Here is a 7,579-nt window from a genome sequence, read left to right as displayed (position 1 = left end):
GGGCTAGGACAGAGGGTATGCACCATGTGACAAGGACAGCAATGAAGGAGAATAGGCTTCTGCCTAAATTGGGGGATAGGAGAAGGGTGGGGGACACAGAGTCCAGAAAATGGCCTTGCCAGGAAGGGCTCAATCCTCCTGCCCACGTCCTGCTCACACATGACCCAAACAGAGCGGATGAGGCAATGGCCAAAAGAGGCAGTTTTCACTTGAGAAACCCATATCTCCTGCTCCAGCAACTTCCCAAATGTCTTCTCGAATTTTACGCAGGCTTCTAAAACTGGCATCAACCGGCATCCACCGCACGGGACCATGGCAAGCTATGCCATTGAATCCTGAGGCAACACTGTGAGGCCAACCCCATTATCCCACCTCTGCCCCACTGAGGAGGAAGCTGGAGCCTGGGGAGTCTGTGATTGGGACATCCCACTGTCCCAGGCCGGAGAACCAGGATCTGAGCTCTCCTTCTATAAGGCTTTCTTGCCTCTGATAACTTTCACTCTCAGGGCAAGTTACCATGTCTTTATAGCTGAGATTTTTCTCACCTGCTTCTTAAACCTCAAACTGACTTAAGCAAAATAGGAATTTGTTGACGCAGAGAACTTGAAGAATGAGGATTGATAGCTTCAGGCATGGCTTGATCCAGACTGGGAGGTCTGAGCCATATACCCACCAGAGTGGTCTCTTCCTGCTTTCTTCTGTGTTGGCTTCACTCTTGGGTGGGTTCTTTTTCTGTAGCAGTCCCTGGTGACTTCACATTTACAATCTCTCACTTTTACACACCAGCAGAACTGAAACACTTCCTTATCGATAATTCCAGCAAAAGTCTCACTCCAGCCCCATCAGACCGACTATGACCATTTGTGAATCGATCCGATTTGCCAAGCCTAGAAATCAGTGGCCATTCCTGAAGTCAGGATTCAGGGTCCACCCCCACAACCAAAGGAGCTCGAAGTGGGGATGGTAGTTAGCCGAAGGAAAGCCAGGGAGCTTTTCACCTATGGAAGAGAAAATGGACGCGATGAGCACGGAATCTGTGACTGTCCCTGATGTGGGTAAGTGCTCGATGTCCTTTGGCTATTTAAGGGAGCAGTTAACCAAAAATCAAAGACTGGGGATCACCAAAGCACTGGCGTTGGACCTTCAAGCTGGTAGTTCTTCACCTTGATAGGACACTAAAAACTCCTACAGAGCTTGAAAAATCCTTCCATCCCTGCACCCTACCCTCGGGATTCTGATTCAGTGGATCTGGGGCAGTGTCCAAGCAGCAGTGGGTGGTAAGTACACCCAGGAGAATTTAATGAAGCGCCAGGGCTGAAAACCACTGCTTTAAGCGAATGCATATGCTTGGCTGGTACCCACGAACGTCCTCACCATAGCACCGAATCCTTTAAGCGCCAACGTTTAAGAAGCCATAATTATAGGTGAAGCCTTAATTCAGAATTTCAAAATCTCTCCCCATTATTTCTCCCAGTGCTCCATGGGCTGACAACAGAATTTTGTTGGTCAGCTAAAAAAAAAAAAAAAAAAAAAAGGCAAAGCTAGAACTCAGCTTCGATGTGTGCGCACATACGTGTGCATGTGTGCATGTGTGCATTTGCGTGTGTGTGCACGTGCATGCTCGCCCCTCGTGATTATACAAAACCTTGCTCTGGGTAGTTAAGTCAGAGACACAGATGATACAGGAACTTAACTAGCGCTGAGTCATAAGCCTCCTTGTTTTTTTTAAACTTTCTTCTTCCCTCCCACTCCATGTCACTCACAAACACTGGATAAAAGGCTGGGGGTATTTAACGTTCCTAGTGACAGAGAGACATCGTTTGCCTCTGGAGGTGATAAACTAAGAAGTAGATGACATCCTGTAGGCCCCACATTGCAAGACCAGAATGCGTAGCCTGTACCTAACCACGAGGAACCATTAGACAAACACAAAATGAGGAACATTCTATTATAACGGGGCAAGGGACAGAGGAGGGGGGGGTCTTCTTTTCAAAAATGCTAATGTCACCAAAAAGACACAGAAAAGCTGTGGAAATGTTCCAGGTTTAAAGAAGGCTAAAAAAATAAAATAAAATAAAAATCAAACCTAAATCTTGCGTCTGGACTGTACCTATGCCGGAGGGGAGAATGCTATTAAAAATCATGTGGGGGGGGGTGCCTGGGTGGCTCAGTGGGTTAAACCCTCTGCCTTCAGCTCAGGTCATCATCCCAGGGTCCTGGGATCGAGCCCTGCATTGGCCTCTCTGCACGGCAGGGAGCCTGTTTCCCCCTCTCTCTGCCTACTTGTGATCTCTCTCTGTCAAATAAATAAATAAATAATCTTTTTTTTTTTTTTTTAAATCGTGTAAGGGGCGCCTGGGTGGCTCAGTGGGTTAAGCCTCTGTCTTCTGCTCAGGTTATGATCTCAGCGTCCTGGGATCGAGCCCCGCATTGGCCTCTCTGCTCAGCAGGGAGCCTGCTCCCCCCCCCTTTCTCTGCCTGCCTCTCTGCCTACTTGTGTTCTCTCTCGCTCTGTAAAAAAAAAAAAAAAATCGTAAGGTTAACAGATAAAATGGGAATATGGATGATAAATTAGATCAAAGATCAGTTGTACATCAGAATAAATGTGTGAAGTTAACTGCCCTGGGGTGGGTAGAGGACTATCTCCATGCTTAGCAAATAGGAACTCAACCAGGGGTGTTTGAGGGTCGAGGACCATGATGTGTATAACAACCACAGGGGATTCCGAAAACAGATAAATTATTTGTGTTTGTGTATGTGTGTCTGGAGAGGAGGAGAGAGCACGCAGACAGTCAAGCAAACGGGGTAAAACATTAGCAGGCACATCTGGTAAAGGGTGTGCAAGTAGGTCTTCATATCGTTCCATATTGCAGTTTTTTGGGTACATTTGGAATTATTTTCAAATAAAAAACGTTTTGAAAGCTGGGGACAGAGAGAGAATATAAACAGTAAACAGGAACCGAATGTGGAAATATACTTCATGACTCATCAAGATTAAGAATTCCAAACACACACACACAGAGACACACACACGGCGCCTGTCAAAATTCACTCCTCATTCTAATAAAATGAAGAGTTCCTGTCTGCACCTGGGGCAATGCGACAGTCACACTGTGAAGTACATCTATCCTTGAACACCTTTCATGAATTCTCCCAGATTAGGGGCTTTCCAGGAAGCCACCAGACGGCACAGCCACACCCCAACGGGTTCGCAGGACTGAAGAAATGTACGAGACTCGGGCCACCAAGTCACAACTCTCTCCAAACAAAAATCCATCTTGTCCATGCCAACCTGAAAGCTTCCCACTGGTGTCCCGTGCCCCTTAGAACAGAATGGAAGCTTTTCCCTGCAGGCACTCAGTGTCTGTTTATCTGTCGGACTTCTTCTGAATGACTCACTCCCGCTCTTCTCTCTCCTGAAAGCTGTTGTCCTGGGCCTCCCATCACTGCCTGCCCCTCCTTGTTTCAATCTCAACTCAACTGTCATCTGGCTCATTCCATTTATTTTGTTCATAGAAATGACCACGAAGTGGATTTTTTTTTTTTTTTTTTTTAACTTAGGTTGTTTCTTCTCTGCAGAATTCAGAAACCTCATGTGAGCGTTTCCCGCTCTGTTTCAGGCTCTGGGCATGTCTTTACCCTTCTGCCCCCAGGAGCATGTGTGGTTTGGCTCAAGTTCTCGCTGCTGTGGGGTTATGATCAACTCTCGTCCTCAGACAGCCTCCCCTCCCCACGCCCCTCCTTCCTGTGCTTTATTTTTGTTGATGGTATTTGCTGCTGTCTGATCTCACACCCACACACACACACACACACACAGAGTATTTGACTAATATATGTATGAATAGATGAATTTGAAAAATGAAATGTGTATTGTTCTGATTATCATTCAAAATCCCCCACCCTCAACCCCCAATAGATTATAAACTCCACAAGAGTGAGGAATGTATCTATTTTTATCACTACGGAGCCCCAGCACCTAAAGCCAAGCCTGGCGCCTAATAAATGCTCCAGAACTATTTCTTGAAAGAATCAGAACAAATGAGCAGGACTGGAAACATAGTTGGTGCTCTATAAATGAATGTTGGGGGGAAAAAAAGTGGAAGACTTCAGCTACCAGAGTTCAAGACTTTCCACGGATCTACAGTAATCAGGACGGGGCATGATTGCTGTAAAGATCGATATATAGTCAATGGAACATCCAGAAATATACCCACACAAAAATGATCAGTTGATTTTGTAAACAGCTACTGAGTTAATTTAATGGGAAAATGGTCGTCTTTTCCACAAATGATCTGGAACAACTGGATATCCATATGCAAAAATAATGAAACGTGACCATTTCCTCACAGTAGACCTAAAATATTAATTTGAAATGGGCTATAGAGCTAACAGACCTAGATGAGAGAGCTAAACCTCTAAGACTCCTAGAAGAACACAGGCAAAAAAAAATCTTCGTGACTTTGGGGTAGGCAAATATTTAAGATACAAGATCATCCATATGAAAGAAAAAAAATGGATAAATTAGTTCTCATAAAATTAAAACCATTAAATTTTCAAAAGACACTTAAGAAAATGAACAAGCAATTCAAAAATGGGCAAAATATTTGCAAAGCATATATCTGATAGAAAACTTGTGTCTAGAATATATAAAGAACGCCTTATGACTCAGTAAGAAGACAAAAAATTTTTTTAAATGGGCAAAATATTTAAACAGACCACTTTACAAAGAGAGATATAAGGATATCAAATAAGGACACGCACGGGTACTCAGGATTGTCAGCCACTAGGGAAATGCCCAGTAAAACCACGATGAATTATTACCACACACCCACTAAGATGGCTAAAATTTTAAAAATTGATAATACAGCTGCTGGCAAGGATGTGGAGCAATTGGAACTTTCATGCAATGCTGGTGGGAACGCAAAATGGTGTAGCCACTTGGTCAAACAATGTGGTGTGTTACCAAGTGAAACATGCAGCATACAACCCAGCAATCACCCTCGGAGGCATTACCTGGGAGAATTAAAACACGCGTCTACACAATATCTTGTGTTCAATCATTCATGTCAGCTGTGTTCATAAAAGCTAAAAAACTAGAAGTAACCCAAATGTTTATCAACTGGTAAGTAAATAAACAAATTGTGGTCCATTCCTGTGACGGAATATTACTCAGCAGTATAAGGGAAGGGGTTACTAATAGTCTCAAGAACGTGGGTGAATCTCAAAAACACGTTCAGTGAAGGAAGGATATGATTCCATTTATGTGAAATTCTAGGCAGGGCAGAATTACAGAGACAAAGCCAATCAGTAATCGTCATGGTTTTGGTAACGGTTGCAAGGCTGTATATGTATTTGTCAGAATTCAAAACAAGATCCATTGGTCGATTGCGTCGTATGTAGATTACACGCCCATACGATACACTGCGTGTTGGATGAAACGGGATGCACTTTTGTCAAAGGTAGTATTTCTTCTCTTTGCACCGCCAAGTAAGTCCCAGCCTCAGTACGGTTGCCTGTCGATGCTGACCTCCCTGTTATAGGGCTCGCTCATCGTAACCCCCTCCGGTGTTACCAGGGGAGAAGTAATGATGACTAACCTTCATACCTTGGCTTGATGCCTTATCTCAGCCTCTTCCTCCATCAAATGGGATCATACTAGTGCCTGCCTCCTGGGCTTGTCTGGAGGAGGTGAGAGGGGAAGTCACCCACAGGAAGCAGCACTGGGCAGGTGCTCCGTTGGTATGAGCAAGCACTGTGCTAATGACAGGTGAGACATTTAGCAGTGGGGCAGGTTCTGGGCGGGGCCTTTTGGAGACATTATTCCATTTCACTCCACAGGGCAGAGCTTCTTATGCCCCTCCCCCGCTCTAGATGAGGAGGCTAAGGATTACACTGGCTGGAGGACGTGAGGTCCCCCAACTGGTAAGTGGTTTGAGTCTGGATTCAAATCTAGACCTGGCTGATGGCACTTCTGGTTATTGGTTGGTATTCTCTCCTTCCTCGTCTCTCCTTTCTCTTATTCTTGACCCGCCAGGGGGTCAGTTCCTGTTTCCACTGGGCCCTTCTGCCCCTGAGCCCCCGACCCACCTCTGCACACATCCTCTATTAGTGTCCAGAGACTTCCAGTCCACTCGCTCTCCCTTTTCATCACTCTGTCATTCTCCAGGCATTCACCGTAGCATTGTACACTTGTCATTTTCGCTGACTGTCAACACACACACACACACACACACGCACGTACACTTCCCACCTCCCTATTTCTATCCACTACCCAGCCCCATAGAGTATGTGAGCTCCCTTTACGAAACAACAGAGATCTGGGTGGAGTCATTTTTGCTATTTTTTTGGTGTCTGCCACTATACTGCAAGGACATAGACTGTCCACATGGAACTGGTATAATCATGCAGTTTTAGGAGGAACTTGCAAGGTCATCATCCAACACTTGCATTTTTATAGATGGGAAAATCCAGAGAGGTAGAGTGACTTCCCCAATGCCCCACAGCGGGTCCCAGCAAAGCCACAGAGCAGGCATTGAATGTCAAGTAATGGTTCTATGACCTTCACTCCCAGGTCTAAGAAGGTAGGAGACACAAGACACAACTTAATCATTTCTTTAAATTAATTTTAATGTCATGCAGTGGGGCTGGCAATGAGGGGCTCGGGGGGATTTGGCCTAATCCTTGTGTTGCCCTTCTGATGCCATCTCTAAGAAGATCACAGGCCTCGCAGTCCCATCCACAGATCATGTTGCCTGTGGGTCACTTAAGGTAATATATGCCTTATAAATCTTACAATCCTGTAGAAAGCGTGATATCATTACAGTGACTGGTAACGCGCGTGTGTGTGTGTGCGCGCGCATGCGTGTGTGTTCAAAGTCTCATTTCATTCAATGCAAATGCTGAAAAAAATCCCACACTTTTTGGTAACCCTCTTTTTTGGCAATTCTTCATTTTTATTTCCTGAGATGCCAGAAGCCTCATCAACCAGGCACCACCCGGGTCTCTCTCTGCTTCTGTGCGGTCCTGGGCCCTCTCCCTGTTTAGTGTCTGCATTCTTCCAGATAGATCCCCCACCTGCCTCCTGCCTGGAGGCACACAGCTCTCTGGAAGACAGAGAGAGGGAGAGTCCTGTGAGGCACAAGCTCTAACAGGAGGAAGGGGATGCAACGAGCTTTACAAACTTTTCCTTTTGCATCTCTAGGCAGCTCAGCTCTGTTCCTGGTTGCACGCCGTTCCGGGGATGACTTGGCAGGCAGCATTAGCGCTGCGAGCAAAACAAGTCCCGGGCTTCTGCCCCTGATGGCGAAATCCCCGCTCACTCAGTGGGCAGCCACGAGAAATGGGTACCTGGGGATACCGGAGATCACGGGACTCCGGGGACCACAGCCCACACACCAGAGCCTTACACAGAGGCTCATTAAGGACAGAGGTCTGGGAGTAAGTGCTTGTCATAAACTTAGCATGCAAGCCAGGGGCCATCTCAAAGGGAGGGGGGAAGAACGATCAGCCAACCAGTGACTCAGAGGGAGAGGGTGGGTTTCCACTTCTGTATAAAAACTAATGATTAAAGAAATGCTTG

The sequence above is a fragment of the Lutra lutra genome, chromosome 9, assembly GCF_902655055.1.
Source record: "Lutra lutra chromosome 9, mLutLut1.2, whole genome shotgun sequence".
Classification (NCBI taxonomy): Eukaryota; Metazoa; Chordata; class Mammalia; order Carnivora; family Mustelidae; genus Lutra; species Lutra lutra.
The sequence above is the reverse complement of the archived record's forward strand: the minus strand, read 5'-3'. Positions refer to the sequence as shown.